Source organism: Sciurus carolinensis, chromosome 13 (genome assembly GCF_902686445.1).
Source record: "Sciurus carolinensis chromosome 13, mSciCar1.2, whole genome shotgun sequence".
NCBI classification, from domain to species: Eukaryota; Metazoa; Chordata; class Mammalia; order Rodentia; family Sciuridae; genus Sciurus; species Sciurus carolinensis.
In genome coordinates, this window is record NC_062225.1 from 818,076 (window position 1) to 836,703 (window position 18,628).

General features: G+C 58.8%; 1 long non-coding RNA gene across 9 annotated transcripts; it reads left to right on the forward strand.

Moving 5' to 3' along the window:
- Positions 1–1,773: 1,773 nt before the first annotated feature.
- Positions 1,774–18,604, forward strand: LOC124963709 (uncharacterized). 9 transcript variants are annotated; one of them, XR_007104781.1, is made up of 7 exons: positions 1,774–2,012; positions 2,125–2,360; positions 10,364–10,547; positions 10,658–10,904; positions 10,990–11,449; positions 11,926–12,003; positions 12,543–14,022. It is a non-coding gene; the product is annotated as an uncharacterized LOC124963709 (long non-coding RNA). The 9 variants fall into 9 exon arrangements; XR_007104780.1 differs by having other exon boundaries at positions 10,990–11,402; XR_007104776.1 differs by having other exon boundaries at positions 10,990–11,129; positions 11,265–12,003.
- Positions 18,605–18,628: the final 24 nt, after the last annotated feature.

Consider the following 18,628-nt stretch of genomic DNA (forward strand, 5'->3'; position numbering starts at 1 on the left):
GAACCAACTCCACACAGCCGCCTGCGGAGCCGAGCAGGGCGTGGAGGGTCCCAGAGGGTCTCCACTCCCTCGCCTGCAGTTCTTTCTTTCCTTCAACCCTGGGTTCTCAGCTCTCCTCAGCACAGCAAGGTGTTTAAAGAGAAAGGGAGCTGGGCGTGGTGTGATAATCCCAGCAGCTTCAGAGGCTGAGGCAGGAGGACTGACAGTTCAAAGCCAGCCTCAGCAACAGTGAGGCCTTAAGCAACTCAGCAAACCTGTGTCTCTAAATAAAATATAAAATAGGCTGGCTGTGTGGCTCAGTGGTTACGTGCCCCTGCGTTCAATCCCCGGTACCAAAAAAGAGAGAGAGGAAGGGAAGAGGTAAGACAGGGTCCTCTCTCCAGATGGGGCAGACTCATATCTGGAGGAAGCACCAGTTGAAAGACTCAGTCAAGACCAAGGGCAGGTCACTTTTGGGGCAGGCGTGAAGCAACACAACTCCAAAGGAGGCCCGCGGGGAGCCGGCGATGGCTGGAGTCAGGTGACATCTCAGACTGACGGCAGCAGGTGCGGGCGGGGAGGCAGGCTCGGGCAGTGTCCCCGTGGCACCAGCCCGTCCCTGGGGCGAGCTCACAAGACGTGCGGCCTGTGAGTGGGCCAGCCTAGCCCAGCCCTTCCAGGACCTCTGTGGGGCTTACTGCCTGGACAGGAAGAGTGGCGCTGACCTCTCACCTTCTGCTGCCCTCGCCGGAGAGGAGAGGGAGGCCGTGGGTCTTGTGCTCACCACAAGCAACTGCGGTGGCCAGGGCCGTGCCAGACTGGCCAGCCTTGGCCACTCTTCTCTCCTGGGTTGCCAGGCCTGGACGCTGATTGGCAGTCGTGGATTCTGATGAGGGAAGGGGCAGGTCCCTGGAGGAAAAAGGAAGGACAGCGTTACAGAGGCGTGGGAATAGGCAAGGCCGCCGGGCTGGCCCTGGGGCCACCGTCCCCTTGGGAGCAGCTGGCACGGGCGGGGTGGGGGAGGCTCTGGGCAGAGGATGGGCCATGCTTTACCCAGCCTCAGGGAGAGGACACTCCGTGGCCCGGGCGTGGGTGGGCCCTGAAGGGCAGTTTGAGAATCTTCATTTTGGAAGGCGTGGAGGCGGTGAGGAAGCTGGGCCCCCTGGAGACCGTGTCCCTCCCAGGGTTAAACTGAGGCAGGCAGTGGCCTGAGGAATACGGCTCTCCTGGGGCGCGTGGCTTGCTGCCGGCTGGGGCCTTCCACTTCTCTCCGCTTCCCCGGGGGTTCTCTGGGGTCCTGGGGTCCAGCACGAGGAGGTCTGAATAGAATCTTCTAGACAGCAGGCAGCTGGCCAGCCTCCGACCAGCCAGAGCCGTGTGGAACCCCACCCGAGTCCTCCCTGTCTGCAAGAGCCAGCCCGATCTTGTGTCCCCTCCCGGGTGGTCAGCACCTCTGTCCAGCGGGGGAAACAGCTCAGTGGCACCACCTGCCCTTCTGCCCCCCACGCCCAGGCCCCACGCCAGTTCCTGATGTCTGTTTGCAGAGGCCAGGCCTCTGCTGGAACGGTCACTGGTCACCCCAGATCGGAGCAGATGGCCTGCTCTGCACCCCCGCCTCCCAGAGAGCCTGAGGCGTGTCCTCCAGCTGTGGGCCAGCGCCCGCCTCCCGCCTCCGGCCGGGGCTCCTAGCCCCTCTGCCCCCGCTCAGAGGGAGCCCTTTGCCTGTGCACAAGGCCAAAGGGGCAGTGCTTGTTGCTGAGTCAGACCCCACGGGCAAGTCCAGTTCAAGGACTTTGGCCAGGCATAGCCCTCTGCAGTCAGTCACCACTTAACAAAATGTGTGAAGACCAAACAGAACAGCGGCCCTAGGAGGAGGAGAAGGTGACCCCAGACAACCCCAGGCTCCGCGCACAAGCTCGGGGACCCCACGCCTCCCGCCCTGCAGAGCAGCGGCCATCCGAGGAGGCCAGGGAAGGCTGTGCTACGCCCCTCCCAGTGACCGCCTGCACCTGGTGGCCGTTAACTCAGAAAAGGTGAGGGGCAGTGGGGACTGAGAAAAGACAAACAGGAACACAGAGAGCCAGCGGGCCGCGGGTGCCGCGGGAGGAACCGTGACAGGGCTGGCTGCACAGCTTCCTTATGCAGGTTGCGTCCTCCAAGCTCACCTGTGAGAGCCTCTGGAGAGCAGGCAGGTCGAAGGTCACACACGGAGGACTGTAGTCACCTGCGGTGCTCGGCATCCTCTCTCCTGGGAGCCCGTGCCTGCAATTAAAGGGTAAAACTGACATCTCTGGCCAGGCCCAGCGGCTCATGCCTGTAATCCCAGTGCCTTGGGAGGCTGAGGCAGGAGGATCACAAGTTCAAAGCCAGCCTCAGCAATGGTGAGGCACTAAGCAACTCAGTGAGACCCTGTCTCTAAATAAAATACAAAATAGGGTTGGGGAGGTGGCTTAATAGTTGAGTGCCCCTGAGTTCAATTCCAGGTATGAAAGGAAAAAACAGCAAAAAACAAAAGATAGATGTTTTCCCAGAGAGCTCAAGGGCTGGCATTGCCATAGCAACTGGGAAATGTCAACCCTGCCCTCTGCCTGGGGACCGTCAGCCCTGCCCTCTGCCTAGGGACCGTCAACCCTGCCCTCTGCCTAGGGACCATGAACCCTGCCCTCTGCCTGGGGACCGTCAGCCCTGCCCTCTGCCTGGGGACTGTGAACCCTGCCCTCTGCCTGGGGACCGTCAGCCCTGCCCTCTGCCTGGGGACTGTGAACCCTGCCCTCTGCCTGGGGACCGTGAACCCTGCCCTCTGCCTGGGGACCGTCAGCCCTGCCCTCTGCCTGGGGACCATGAACCCTGCCCTCTGCCTGGGGACCATGAACCCTGCCCTCTGCCTGGGGACCATGAACCCTGCCCTCTGCCTGGGGACCATGAACCCTGCACTCTGCCTGGGGACCATGAACCCTGCACTCTGCCTGGGGACCGTGAACCCTGCCCTCTGCCTGGGGACCGTCAACCCTGCACTCTGCCTGGGGACCGTCAGCCCTGCCCTCTGCCTGGGGACCGTCAACCCTGCCCTCTGCCTGGGGACCGTCAGCCCTGCCCTCTGCCTGGGGACCGTCAGCCCTGCCCTCTGCCTGGGGACCGTCAACCCTGCACTCTGCCTGGGGACCATGAACCCTGCCCTCTGCCTGGGGACCATGAACCCTGCCCTCTGCCCGGGGACCATGAACCCTGCCCTCTGCCTGGGGACCGTGAACCCTGCCCTCTGCCTGGGGGAACCCAGCACAAGCGTATCCCATCCACATGGTAATCAGACTCCTTGATTCACATCGCTGGTCCCCACCAGGGGCCATGGGAAACCCTGGACAGGATCTTCCTGTGATTAGCAGGCAGGGTGGGCTGCCCGGCGGCCCTGCCTCCCGCCTGCACAGAGAGGTACGTCCGCCTCTGTCTCCTCACCACCTTCGCTATGGGTGGAGCTTTGCTGCAGCCTTTCTGTCCCTGCTGTCACTGGGCCCCAGGCATGTGAGGTGGTGTGGGTGGCAAGGCTAGTTTGGAATCCAAGGAAGGGAAAGCATCGCCCGAGGCTGGCGCAGCCTGGACCTGGCGCCCACAGGCCTTGTGGCTGGCGTTGGTTTTGGCACATGGCGCTGTGCTGGGCAGGGGCATGGGACGTCTCTCCATGGGAGAGCACTGGCTCTGTGTCTGGTTCTCTCCCAGAGGGGCCTCTTCTCCAACCCGCGTAGGAGCCTGCTCGTCTTACAGACCAGCCGCGGAGGCCCCTTCTCTGTCCCAGGTGGACGGCGCCACTGCAGGCATGAGCTAGCCAGGTCAGAGGGCAACACACGGGCTCTGAGTGCGAGGGACACCCTTGCTCTACAGAAAAGCCGATTCTGGAACTTCGTTTAGGCTTTGTGTACCAGTCTGTCAGACTTGTGGAAGGGTCTTGAGTTCTTTTTTCTCTCTTACTGTTTTTTATTTGTTCTGATTGAGTATGTGAGTAGAACGCACCACACATGAATGGAGAATGACCTCTCGTTCATCTGGCAGTGGTGACCTGCAATCACACCGGTCGTGAAATCATGTGTGCAGACAGGGTGATAAGGTCCTGTTCATTCTACTGTCCTTCCTGCCCCCTGCCTCGAGTTTCCCTAAATGGATGGTGGAGAGTCTGTGCAGGTGCAGAATCACTTGTTCGAATCATCACTATTGCTGACTTTTAGTGGAGAAGTCAGCTACCAGTTTGTCCTTCTGTTCTCTCTGCCCTTAGGATCTCTTTGTCTCTGGGGTCCTGCGATTTTACCATGAGGTCTAGACACAAATTTCCTCTTACTTTTGTGGCACCTGACTTGGTGGCTCTCTGCATCTGACAGTTTATAGTGCACCCTTCGAGCCAAGTTACCAACATGTGACAGAAACTCAAAATAACCGTGGTCTGAGGGAGAGATGATTCCTTCCTCAGGGTCGAGTGTCCCGTTGACGGCCCTGCCAGGGGAGCTGGAGGCCGGGCTCTCAGGAGGCAGCTCGCTGCCTCTACCCGCTTCTTCTCGGCCCCAAACGCCCACCTGCACTCCCTCCCTGCAGGCTGGCACGCTCAGCCTCTGGGGGACAGTCCACATGCCCATCCAGGGACTGTGTCAATGTGGAAGTCTGGACGGCAAGCAGCTCCTCCGCCCAGGTCCACCTGCAGCGTTTCACTTTCCAGAGGCCTGCCAGCAAACTGCAGCCCAAGATCTCCCCTCTGGGAAGAACGCCTGCCCCTGTCCTTAGCGGCGTGGGTCCCCTCCCTAGGCTGTTGCCTGTCCCCTGTCCTCGAGGGCAGAGGAAGGTCTGCTTCCGCAGCGGCTGCGTGGTGCGCACGGGGCCTCCAGCTGGTACAGGCCTGGCCGGAGGGCCAGGCTTGGGTGTGCTTGGCTGGACGGTCCCCCTGAACTGAATTGGCCCCTGAGCTTTGTGTTTCCTTTAGAACCCAGACGACTTCTCTGCCGGCAGAGCGCCCAGGTGGGAGTCCCTGCAGGCTGCCCCCGAAAGGAAGAGACCAAAGCTGGAATGGAGACGCCAGGAAGTGAGAGAGGCCAGTAAGGGAGGCCATCTGCGGAGACAAGCTGCGGGCTGCAGAGAGCGAGCCAGGCTGGGAGAGAAGCCAGGTGCACGGCAACCGGCAGGGCCAGGGTGGCCGCCCAGGCCCTCTGAGAGCACCGCCTGGCCGCGGCCCTGGGTCTTCCTCGCCCAGTCCCGCTCTGGACTGGGCACGTTCCTCTGGGCCACTGCATGCTGGGCATGGGTCACTAGCTTTTGACTTTACAGGGCTCAGGGCAAGAGTCTGCCTCAGAGGAGACTTTGACTTTGCGATGCTGAAGCTGGGGAGTCTGGGACTCCTGGGGACGGGCCGAGTGGACCTGCATTGTGACGTGGACATCGGTGTCCAGGGGCCGGGGTGGAGTGTTGGGGTTGGGTACGAGGTGTCTCCGGAAAGTTCCCGTCAGTGCAGGAATACTCAGGGCTGCGCTGGTTCGAGGGCGAGAGCCGAGGCCTGGCCAGTCCATGGTTCACGAGGCTGGGTGGTGAGTAGGCAGGTGGGGTGGCCGGAGGAGAGTCTGGGGTGCGCCCCGGAGGGCCCCTCTGCTTCTGGGCCGCCCCCCGCCATGAGCTGAGCCGCCGTCCTCCGCAGGGTCCTTCCGCCATGAGGTGCTGCCTCGCATGGCCAGAGCCACAGAGCCGGCCATCCACGGGCCAAGACCTCTGAAAATTGAGCCCAAGTCAACTTTCCCTCTGGTCGCTCCTGCTGGGCGTTCTGCTCACGGGGAGGAAAGACGGCCGGAGGTGAGGGCCCACCCGGTGCTGTAAGCCATGTTTCTCTGGGTGCTCTCCCCGGAGGTGAGGGCCCACCCGGTGCTGTAAGCCATGTTTCTCTGGGTGCTCTCCTAGCTGCCTGCTGCAGGGCGGAGTGCCCAGACCCCTTGGCCTCAAACGACAAGCATCCTATATACTTGTGAGGTTGTGGGTGAGGAATTTGGGCCGGTGGGCCCGTCCCTGCCCACCTGGCCTGAGGTCTCAGGTGGGAAAGACGGCCGTGGGCATTTGGAGAGCCGAGGGAAGCGGAGACTTCTTCATCACAGCTCTGATGTCTGGTCAGGGAGAGCGTGCAGGCCCCCTTCCCACAGCCCGTCCGCCTGGCCAGGCTTCCGGGCAGCTGGTGCCTGTGGGCAGTCAGACTTCTCGCCCAGGGCCCAGGGTGTTGAAAACAAGTGTTCAGACAGGGAAGACGGAAGCCGAGGCCTCTGTGGCCATCTTCAGACGCCTCGCGGTCTCCCCGGCCTGCATTCCCTGGGTGGGAGCCGTCACCAGCCTCCATGGCTCAGACAGTGAATGTAGCCGCGCCTGCGGAGGAGGCTCTGTCGGGAGCTGGCAGCTCGGCTTCAGTACCGCGCCTGGAGGGCCCAAGCTTCCGGGCCTCGGTGTCCACTTGGCCCTGCCAGCCAGTGTCAGAGGGGAACCCTGCAGATTGCTCTGTATTCCCAGAGCCGTGAGTAAGTGCTCGGCTGGTCCCGAGTGCCGCCAGCCGCCTGGTGAGCGTGTGGAGACCGCACATTGTGATACCGTTCACATTTCCTGCGCATTTCCCTGACCGTGGGTGACACCAGCCCGAGCCGGCTGGCCTGCGCCCTTCTGCAGAAGTGATCAGGTTAGGGATTTCAAGAAGAGATTGCACCCGCTGCCCGCTGGGCACTGAATGCTGGGACAAGTGTTCCTCTAAGAGAGGCAGCGAGAGATCAGACCCACCAAGGAGGACGGGGAGACGGGCCAGAGTGGACGGCGGAGTGGTGCGAGCCAAGCGCCAGCCCCACAGAGCCCAGAGAAGCCGACGGACACTCGTCCGGGAGCCCCCAAAGTCTCTTTAAAGATTTTTGGAGAAACCTGTGGCACTTGGAGCTACAGTCCCGGAATCGATCTCTCTGTGAAGAGGTTCTGGTGGGTTTTGCCATCTGCCCATTCCATGGCTCTTCAAGAGGCCACGTCCCCTTTCCTGCCACGTAGTCCAATGCATCTGTTGGCCATCAGCGCATCGTGCCCTCTCCCTCTCCCTGCTGGCCAAGGCTGTGGAGGCTCCCACGGGCTTGTTGGGCGTCTGTCTATCCTCTTTGGAGAAAAGTCTGTCCAGACCACTTGCCTACTAGAGACCTTGGGTGTCCTGTGTCATGGAGGGGTGGGCACCAGCCCTCGTCACGTACTGGTCTGCAGGGTCTCCCTCACTCCGAGGGTCGTCTCCGCACTTTCTGGATCGCCTGTGAGGGGCCAACGCCCTCGACTTTGAGTCTCCTCTGTGCGTGTTGCCCTCCGAGGCTCCTCCTGGGCTCCCGTGCCTGTCCTCTGAGGGCGCTGTGATGGTGGCGGACACAGTGCCCACGCGTGTGAGCCGCCTTCCGTGCGCGGTGTGGGGCAGGCTCCGGTCCCCAGCGCGAGTACCGCCGCCCGCAGCAACACCCTTGGTGGAGGCGACTCTTTTCCCTGCCGACTCACTTTGACACCTCGTTGAAGATCCGTGTGAGGACTTGCTGCTGGGCTCTGGGTGCTGTTCCGGGGACCCGTCTGTCTGTCTGTTCCGGCACCACACTGACCCCAGCTTTGTGGTTAGTTGTGAAATCGGGAAGTGCAAGTCTTCTGACCGTGTTCTTTTTTTTCAAGAAGGTTTTGGTGACATTGGTCAGAGGTGAACAGAATGTCCATTGCCTAAGAGGGCTCCTTCTCTGTAAGCCAGCTGTGGTTGACCACAGAATCTGCTCCCTCTGTTGCAACCAAAAGAAGGACGGTGGGGGTTCGGCATGGAGCCCTTTGCGCCTCCCTTTCCTCCGGGTGATGTTTGGCAATATCTGTAGACATTCCCCACTTAGTGCACTTCCCGTTTGGTACCAGGACGTCCTGTATTTTATTTACTAGATCCAGCAACCCTACCCCCTAAGTGCAGCCAAAGGCCAGGTCCCCTGCCTAGGCCAGAGCTGTACAGGTGTCACTTCCCACTCGCTCTGCCCTGGAATCCAGCCTCTGCCTGGCCACCTGTGCCTGTGCTGTGAGTGGCCGGGTCACCACTGTGGGGATTCACGGAAAGCCAGCTGCCCTGTGCGAGGGCCTGTCTCTCCCACTGTGTTTGCGTGAAATGTCCCCAACACTGGGTGGGTTTGTGGCATTGCGAGGCAACCCAAAGAGTGGCTAGCAGACCATGTCTGAAACCAGCCGGCAGGGATAGGTATGTGAGCAGCCGCTGCCCAGGACCCCAGGTGGCCGCAGGAGCTGCCCCGCCTGCCACCTCCCTCCCTCTCTGGGCGGGGTAGAGAGGGAGAGAAGAGAGACCCTGCTTCCCCGCAGCCACTGGCCGCCCAGGAAGAGCCCTGAGGTGGGAGGACAGGACCAGGAGGCCCCTGTGTGCGGTCTGTGCCGCAGCCGAAGCCCTCCCCACGGACGCGCTGGCCCTGCCCCCTCACAGGACTCTTTCTGTCCACCCTGGGCCTCCCTGGCTGCCCATGTGGAGGCTGATCTGACCTCACTTTTCAAAATAAGGTGTCTTTGTCTCCTCGTTCACCACAGCACGCCCAGCGCACAGGTCTGACTAAGACCAGGCTCCAGAAAGAACCAGAATCCTCGGGAGAGGCCGATCCCAGGACCAGGGTGGAGACACACAGCAGAGAGGAGCTTCTCGTAGTGTCCCCCCTGCTCCCCCTGCCGCCCAGCTGCAGAGGCCCTGGTCGAGGGGCGGATCCTGCTGGGCATGGTGTGAGGGCCCTGGCAGGCCAGGTGCCCCCTGGGTGCCCCATTCCTCGGCTACTCGGGGCTGGGCCAGCCGAGAGCCTGGAGTGCCCCTGGGGTCCGAGCGACCTGGGGCGTGGGCCCTGCCCTCAAGCTGACCGAGGGGCACAGCTGTGGAAAGGCAGTCGCCCGGGGCCTTCTGAACTCTGCACGCTTGGCCTGGAGTGCCTGCCTGCCAGGCTGGGTTGGTGAGTCTGTGCTGGACGGCCTTCCACACGGGTCTGCGTGAGGCCTGAGTGGTGTCCGCCCCCATGAACAGCTGCTCAGCTCGGCCTCCTCCCCCAGGCTCCCCCCAGCCCTGCCGCACCTGGCAGCCTCTTCTGCACCCTACGTTTCTCCTCGTTCACTGAGTCTGGGAGGCCCCCAGGAGGTCAGAGCAGGCGGCGTGTCCCTCGGGGCTCGGGAACAGGGACAGCCAGCTGTACGGAGTTTCAGTGTTTTACCCAGGTGCACGGAGACAAGAAACCCAGCACCCACGGACGCACAGACTCGGGGGGCTCGTCTGGGAGCGAAACCATTTACTCAAGGGTTAGAAACACTCATGTGAAACGGCTGGTAAGACCCGGAAAGTGGCCGTGATCGTCCGGCACCTCTGTGGCTCTCTGAGGACTCGACTAGCACAGCTGAATCCCCAGACGGGTGGGGTTCCTCCTTTCTCTCCTCTCGGGCAGAAGTGAGGGACAGGCGCCACTGTCCACGACAGTCAGCAACATTTCTTCTCCTTACGGAAATGGTTTGTCACTTAAGACGAGTTCGCTCCTAATTGTCCTTACCTCATGCAGAAACCGTGTCCCTTCTGTCAGGATAACCTCCCCTGATCACAGGGCCCCGTAATAGAGGAACTCCCTGTCTTTTGAGACATTTGGGGAACCACCCAGGTATCTCCCTTGTGACTTTAAGGACTTTCCAAAAGGAAGGGAAAAGGGGATATTATTAAGACCACCACCGGACTTCTCCTGGGGTTGATTTATAGGGGCTGCTGGGAACCTCCTTGCTCAGGAAAAAGACCCGAGAATGTGGGCTGCGAGGTCACAGTTCCTGTTCAGGGACTCTCTTATCTCAGACTCCAGCACGGATCTTTTTACAGGGAGAGGCTCTTGTTCTCCTGAGAATTCTGAATCCCTTTATGACAGGATTCAGGTGGGAATTACTTACTTTCCAGGAATAGAAGCATCCGAGAGATCTGGTTACAAAAAGAAATCTCGGGGATGTGGACCAAAGGACACTAAATCCCAATGTTAAACTTCCGCCTAAATCCCATGGTTAGACTTCTAAGCCTGATAAGGCTTAGAAATGCCCCTGGACGACAGGGTCCAACCCCATTTGCATCCCTGTATGGAGGCCATGTTTGTCTGATGAGTTACTTGTAGATTTCGAGACCTCTCAGTTAGTACCCTGTGTAACTCAGTTGACCGTTTCAGCAGATGTTTATAGAAACCCGACAAGAACTTCCTGGGGGAGGTCATCAAGGGCCCCTCTCTTCTCTCAGGGGATTTTGTGCTAGTAAAAACTATAAATCCAAGCAAGGAGCTCCATACTCCCAACTGGGAGGGTCCTTACCCAGTGACCATGTCCATCCCTTTGGCAGGACAAGACCCCTGGATATATCATACCCGCCTGAAGGCCTAGAGACCCCCTGTTGAGTCCACCCCAACGGAGGCTCCGCAGACCACTGCAGCTGTGAGCTCTTGCTGTTTAAACTAGCTAAGGGACATGTTTGGCTTTATCAGTCTTTTGATTGCAGTATCAGCGGCTGTACCGATTGCTATTGGGTTAGTAGCAACAGCTCCACAAAACAGGGTCCTATACGTAAGCTGCCCCTAGCTTTGACCTACGTGGGCACAACAACCCTCTTCTGGGTATTACTCTTGGTTCGTGCCAGGTTCAGCTCCAGCGAAGCCTCACTGTGACAAGACTGTGCACAGAGATAGGTTGCAGGAATCTTTCTCCTGGGAACCTGAACTCTGGGATGCCTCTAAGTCCATCCAGCAGTATGCACACCTCACTAGCTTGGACCTAGGACACTCAGAGGTGGACACAAGGTCACTTCACATGACATGTTTTTGCTAACTGGACTCTTCTGTGAAAGACTCCTGCGTGGGAGGACCCCGCCTTCCTGAGGCCTGAGGGTGAGCTTCCTTTAGAGTGGACATGGTGTCTGCTCTCACCTCGTTGGGCTGCAGCGCACCCCCTTCACGGCCGCTCTTCCTGCAGGCTCGGCTCTCTTCTTACTGTGTCCCTGGCCACAACTGCTCTGGTGATCCTGTCCTTAGTCGTGCCAAGGGGAGTGGCACCGTGAAGGAGCGGCAGGCCATTGTACGCACTGAGGCTGCTGCCGTCCGGGATGGCACCACGTGGGTGAACCAGGTGACAGTTCATCTGATGTGACAAAGTACAGCCTCCCCAATAGAGTCCCCAGATCTCGCGTAGATGTCACTCAAAATTATCAGAAACATCTATTACGTTTTAATTTCCCTGTTTTGAAACAGGATAATTGGAGCAAAAGAGCTTGGCGTGATACCTTGCTTGGTGGAGCTGGACCTGGTTTGGGTGCAGTGAATTCAATGGACCTTGACAGCATGGCCGGCAGGCTGCGCAGAGCTGGAGATTCGGCTCAAGCTTTGAGGGTTAGCGCTTGCTCGGCGGCTGCCCGTGATAATCCTGCCTGGCCGAGGTGCTCTTGACGGTGACAGGCATTTCCTGGCCTTGTGCTATCGCCCTACCTTTTTTAAAAAACGTTTCTGCTGTAAACGGACACACTATCTTTCTTTCTTTTCTTGCCTGGTGCTGAGAGTGGAAGCCAGTGCCCCACAGTGCCAGGCAAGTGCTCTAGCTGAGCCACGCCAGCCCAATGGGCCCACTTTCACTCGTCAAAATTCAGATACTGAAGTGAGCACGTTCTTCACCTGGACGGTAGAGCCCGTGCTCCCTGACACACATGTGCACTTTAGCACAGAAAGGGGGCGGACACGGTGTCACGTTCAGGATGTACTGCACTCAGGTCCCTGGCCCCCCGCGTGGCACGCAGCGCTCGATTCGCTTTGGCGACAGCACCCTGGCACCCCATCGACGGGTCAGGTCATCTTCAGCTTACGCCTTTGGTTCTACTTCCCCGTTTTGCTCTGCCTCCTGTGGTTGGTGCCCGTGAAGAGGAAGCCCATGTGACTGATTCCTGTCTGGACGTGTCCTGTGGGACCCAGGAGGGGCATGTGGTGGCTGAGCAGGCAGGTGAGTCACGTGCACATTCATGTGACCTCACTCTGTCCCGTGCGCGACCTCTCTATGCTCCGGGAAGTAAGGGCTCAGCGTGTCTGCTTAGGGGCTGATGATCGGTCTGACTTCGACTTCCTTAATCAAGCCGCTTCCGTCGCTGGGTGTTGGGACACCTCCAGGTCCCCCACTGGCAGGCGATGTCTTTTACCTTTCTCCTGATCAAGTGGATGATGTTACTTTAGCTTGGGCCCCAAAACTGTTACCTTTACCCCGTACGTGGATAACTTTACAACCCTTGATAGATGTCCCTAACCCAAGCACTGTAGTTAAAGATCTAACACGTAACTAACATCAGTTACACCAACACAAAACGCACGCTCAAATTACAGACCAGTCTGTGGTAACCCATGCTTCACATTTAGTAACTGCTGACACCAATCATGGCTGCGAGTTTGTTTCTTTCTCCAACCGCACGATATCTTTCTGCCGTTTGACCCTATCATCCTATTTGCTTTAATCTCACTTTGTCCGCGTCATCTTTATCTGTGTGTGAGGACTTAAAGAGCGGCCGTGCAGATGAACCCGCCATGTGCCTGCCAGCTTCCCCGAGGACCTCTGGACCGCCCTGGCCGCCCCCTCGCCACGCTCTCCTTGGGAGGACTCCGACTCAGGCTTCACAGCACCGCTCCAGCCGGAGAGCCGGAGTGCTGGTGGCCCAGCTCCAAGAGGCCCGAGGAGACGCAGAGGGCTGAGGCCGCCGGGCGAGAGGGCTGGTGCAGGGCCTGCACAAAGGAGCAGGGCAAGGTCTTCTGACGGGTCAACATCCCCCTGTCGAAAGCGCTCTGGACACAAGCGGGAACCCAATCCCACACCTCCCTACCCCTGCTCCTAAGCGGGAATCCATAGAAAAACTGAAACAGATGGGGACAGAGGGGGCACCCCTCAATAATGGTGAGGAGCGTGTGGCCGGAGGAGATGAGGAAAGAGGAAAGTCCAGAGACCATAAAAGCAACCTGTCAAGACTCCCCACCGACCCGCAGCTCCGGGGCCTTGTCCCCCAGGACCTGTCTATCTGCTGCCTTCGCCGTGAACCTGCGGCTGGCTGGCTTATTATCTCTGGGTCCTGCTCTTCAGTTCTTTTCTGAATGGAGACAGCGAACCCAGCAGCCCCAGACGGAAACAGAAAGCTCCCTCTTGCCCTCTCCCACCACCTCGCCATCCTGATTCCTAACACTCTTGATTTTGTGCCCTTTCCTGGGCGTGATGTGAAAGGAACAGCCCATGCGCCCCTCCCCCACTGCATCTGCAGGACCCTCTGCTGTCCTGTCGGAGCCCCTCCTTGCTGTGGGGAACACTGTCCCCTGCATGTACACCCCACCATGAGCTTATCTGCTCATCTGTTGGCAGGCACTTGGTTCTTCCAGTATCTGACTGTTGAGAATAAAGTCACGCCAGGTGCAGGAGTACACACCTGTAATCCCAGCAGCTCAGGAGGCTGAGGCAGGAGGATGTAGAGTTCAAGGCCAGCCTCAGCAACTTAGCAAAGCCCTAAGCAACTCAGTGAGACCCTGTCTAAATAAAATATAAAATGCGGCCCAGAGGTAAAGCACCTGGGTTCAATCCCTGGTACTGAAGAAACAAACAAAAATAACCTCATGGGAAGAGGGTGGTGTAGCTTTATCAGAAATGATCGGTGCTTGCTGAATCCATCAGCTCCTGGTAGGAGTCCCAGTGGGTTAACTGTGGACTGTACCCAGGAAAAAACTTCCTCACATTCCTAAGTGAAGTGGACTAAGCAAAGCAGCAATACTGAGATTTGCTGAAGGTTGTTTATGCCAAAAGGTTGACTAAACTTTCTGGAAATTTGCCTAAAGCTCAACCGACTGTTATTTAGCAGGCGACTTGCTGAGAATGTGAACCATGGAAAGGTTGCCTTTTGAAAAACTCATCTGAATTCTGAATTTTTGCCACTGTAAACTCAGTCTTACCCCTGCAAAAATAAACAGGATTTTCTGTGATTTGAGGGCCTCAGAGTCTGGACCCTGGCCTTCTTGGAATGCATCACTAAGCTGCATTGATCATTTCTGAAGGGAGGGGCACGTGGAGGTTTTCTCTTTGGGGGATGGGACAGGGCAGGTCTGGCCCTGCTGGGCCTCTGGGAATGGAGCAGAGGAAACGTCTGCTGGTCCCATGGGGAGAGGTCCCTGGAGACCCTGTTCCTCTTGGCAGGACCTCAGAGGAAGCCCTGTGGGGCGGCTGGTGTGGCTCCAGACAGGAACCGTGGCCTCAAAAGCTTTAGTGAGAGGCTGGGCCAGCCTGGCGACCACCTGGAGGGTGGGGTCATCAGGACCAGGAAGCAGACCAGCAGTGGTTGCAGGAACCGCAGTGGCAGGGGCTAAGGACCTCGGGGGACAATGGGCGACGCTGCCGTTCCCAGCACTGAGGACTGTCCTCTGCAGGAGCATGGTCACTGTTCACACCTGCAGACACTTCCTGTGCAGGAGCTCACTCAGCGCCTTCCCTGTGCCTGGGGGGCAGCTACCCACGGCTTGCAGGAAACCAGGGACCAGGCCAGGGTTCCAGCCCAGGCCCCCAACTCAAGGCCAAGGTTCTTTCTCTTATTTTGTGCACATGCTGGCTCTTCACACTGGTGGGGCAGCGGAGGAGTCCAGGAGGGATGAGAAGAGCATGAGAGGGCCAGCCATGCCAGCTTGCCTGAGTGACTCCATGGTGTAGAACAGCAGCTCTCAGGCTGTGCCTGCCCTGAATGACTCCATGGTGTAGAACAGCAGCTCTCAGGCTGTGCCTGCCCTGAGTGACTCCATGGTGTGTAGAACAGCAGCTCTCAGGCTGTGCCTGCCCTGAGTGACTCCATGGTGTAGAACAGCAGCTCTCAGGCTGTGCCTGCCCTGAGTGACTCCATGGTGTAGAACAGCAGCTCTCAGGCTGTGCCTACCCTGGTGACTCCATGGTGTCAGAACAGCAGCTCTCAGGCTGTGCCTGCCCTGGGTGACTCCATGGTGTAGAACAGCAGCTCTCAGGCTGTGCCTGCCCTGAGTGACTCCATGGTGTAGAACAGCAGCTCTCAGGCTGCGCCTGCCCTGAGTGACTCCATGGTGTAGAACAGCAGCTCTCAGGCTGTGCCTGCCCTGAGTGACTCCATGGTGTAGAACAGCAGCTCTCAGGCTGTGCCTACCCTGGTGACTCCATGGTGTCAGAACAGTAGCTCTCAGGCTGTGCCTGCCCTGAGTGACTCCATGGTGTAGAACAGCAGCTCTCAGGCTGTGCCTGCCCTGAGTGACTCCATGGTGTAGAACAGCAGCTCTCAGGCTGTGCCTACCCTGGTGACTCCATGGTGTCAGAACAGCAGCTCTCAGGCTGTGCCTGCCCTGGGTGACTCCATGGTGTAGAACAGCAGCTCTCAGGCTGTGCCTGCCCTGAGTGACTCCATGGTTTAGAACAGCAGCTCTCAGGCTGTGCCTGCCCTGAGTGACTCCATGGTGTAGAACAGCAACTCTCAGGCTGTGCCTGACCTGGCTGTCTCTATGGTGTAGAACAGCAGCTCTCAGGCTGTGCCTGCCCTGGTGACTCCATGGTGTAGAACAGCAGCTTTCAGGCTGTGCCTGCCCTGAGTGACTCCATGGTGTAGAACAGCAGCTCTCAGGCTGTGCCTGACCTGAGTGACTCCATGGTGTCAGAACAGTAGCTCTCAGGCTGTGCCTGCCCTGGGAGACTCCATGGTGTAGAAAAGCAGCTCTCAGGCTGCGCCTGCCCTGAGTGACTCCATGGTGTGCAGAACAGTAGCTCTCAGGTTGTGCCTGCCCTGAGTGACTCCATGGTGTGCAGAACAGCAGCTCTCGGGCCGTGCCTGCCCTGGTGACTCCATGGTGTAGAACAGCAGCTCTCAGGATATGCCTGCTCTGAGTGACTCCATGGTGTAGAACAGCAGTTCTCAGGTTGTGCCTGCCCTGGGTGACTCCATGGTGTAGAACAGCAGTTCTCAGGTTGTGCCTGCCCTGGGTGACTCCATGGTGTCAGAACAGTAGCTCTCAGGCTGTGCCTGCCCTGAGTGACTCCATGGTGTAGAACAGCAGCTCTCAGGCTGTGCCTGCCCTGAGTGACTCCATGGTGTAGAACAGCAGCTCTCAGGATATGCCTGCCCTGGGTGACTCCATGGTGTAGAACAGCAGCTCTCAGGCTGTGCCTGCCCTGGGTGACTCCATGGTGTGCAGAACAGTAGCTCTCAGGCTGTGCCTGTCCTGAGTGACTCCATGGTGTAGAACAGCAGCTCTCAGGTTGTGCCTGCCCTGGGTGACTCCATGGTGTCAGAACAGTAGCTCTTGGGCTGTGCCTGCCCTGAGTGACTCCATGGTGTTTTACAGCAACTCTCAGGCTGTGCCTGCCCTGAGTGACTCCATGGTGTGTAGAACAGCAACTCTTAGGCTGCGCCTGCCCTGAGTGACTCCATGGTGTTTTACAGCAGCTCTCAGGCTGTGCCTGCCCTGAGTGACTCCATGGTGTAGAACAGCAGCTCTCAGGCTGTGCCTGCCCTGAGTGACTCCATGGTGTAGAACAGCAGCTCTCAGGCTGTGCCTGCCCTGAGTGACTCCATGGTGTAGAACAGCAGCTCTCAGGCTGTGCCTGCCCTGAGTGACTCTATGGTTTATAGAACAGCTGTTTTCAGACTCTGGTAACTCTGAGTTACTCCATTTTGTAAAGCAGTAGTTTGCCATAAACAACTCCTTTTTGAGTACAAGCACCCAGGTAGGACTACTCTTTGTACAAATAACCACCCTCTGCCCATCACAACCTTGAAACACCAACTGATCAACAACATACATGTGCCAACTTATCGAACTAAATCAGTAGCAAGTGTGCACATGGACATTCCAGATGATATCAGGAACACCAGACTCACCTAAGACCCATAAAAGGAGGATTCCTCAAGACTGGACATGGCAGCACCCTGTCCCCGCCACCTGGTCACTCATCATGATCCTTGCCCATGAAAAATGCCACTGTGTCAAACCTCTGATTTCCTGTTCCATTGGGCTTCAGCAGGGGGCAGTTTCTCCTGCCCACGAAGACCCCCGCAGGACCCTCTCCAACGTGACCCCTGGAGCAGACCCTCCAAGATGGCACTCTGAAAGTGAAAGGGCCCACCTACGGTGACTGTCTCTGCTGGTGCCTGGCTCCGCATGCTGGGACTCTGCCCTTTGTAGCCCTGCCTTGGTCTTCCTGTGACCTTTGTGTCTGTTCATCATCGTGTGCCATCTGATGCGTGGCTTGGGTGTTTCAGGGGTCGAAATCAAGGCTGGAACGAGTGAACCTGGTTTCGACTGCAGGGTGACCCATGCTCTGATGCAGAGTTCAGAGTTCAGAGTTCAGAGTTCCGAGGGCCCCCTTCCCGTAGCTTACAGGCTGGTTCTCTTCAGCAAAGAGGAACCCAGGGGTCCACACCAGTGCCACGTGGTGGCAGAAGGACTCACGGGGGCTCTCAGTTCCTGAGGGGGGAAGCCGACTCCTGTGCTCACAGATTTGGGCAGAGGAGGACGGCGGCGGAGGAGGAGCAAGAAACGAGGGTGAGGTTTTGTGTTGACCTCTTGGAGGCCAGGCTGGGGCGCTGGGGATGGAAGCCAAGCGTTCAGAGAGGGGCCCCCAGAGAGCGGGGAGGCACAGGCTACAGGCAACTAGGGCCCCAGAGGAAAGAGGGACACCGCAGAGGCCACAGGCAGGCTGGGCAGCATGGACGCTCTCGCAACACCCTGTCACGGGGTCACCCGCAGGGCCTCGCCTCCTGGCAACGTGGGCTGCAGGTGGCTGGGCACTGGGGCTGCCCTGCCCCTCACAGCACCACGGCTCTGCTTGGCCAAGTACACCTGGCCTGCTCCAGGCCCTGGTGCCACCTGCGTGGTAGGACCTGCGGGCCTTGGCCGTCGGCCCCTCTGGATGGAACTCCAGTTACATGCTTCTGTCCAGCTCTGAAAGTCCCAGTGAGCATCAGCTCACACACCTGCACTCCCGTCCTCAGGTTCAAGGGGAGCTTCTCCGCCCCTGGGGTGGACCCTCTCGCAGGAGCAGATCCTTCACAGTCAGGAAGCAGGTCCAGCTGCCGCACAGTGACCACAAAATGCCAGCCGCAGTGACCCAGCGAGACGGCGCCTCGGGCTGCTTGGGCACGGACAAGGCCCTGCGTCCATCCTGCCGCCCTTCATGGAGCCATGGACGCAACGGCAGCTCCTCCAAGCCCTGGCACACAGCGATGTGCGGCAGGTGATGCGGCCTTCGGAGACTCCAATGGGGGATGACCGGGGCAGGAGCCCCGCGAGGGCTCTGCGGTCGGCTCTCGGTAACCGCAGACCCCCAAGCTCCTGGAAGCCCAGGGAAGAAGGTAACGCCAATGACCTAGACAGCGGCTGGTGGGGAGCTCTGTGTTCCAGGCCTGCGTGAAACAGTCGTGCGTGTGGTCTGCTCAGCTCGGGAGGACTGTGAAGCTGGACTCTGGTCGTTACTCTGGCTTTCCAGATTGCAGGGGAAGCTCAGTGTTAAGTCACTTGCTCAGGACCACCCAGTAAGTGGGGGAACTGGATTTGAACCCATATCCGTCTGACCCCAGGGCCCGAACTATTGATCCCACCCT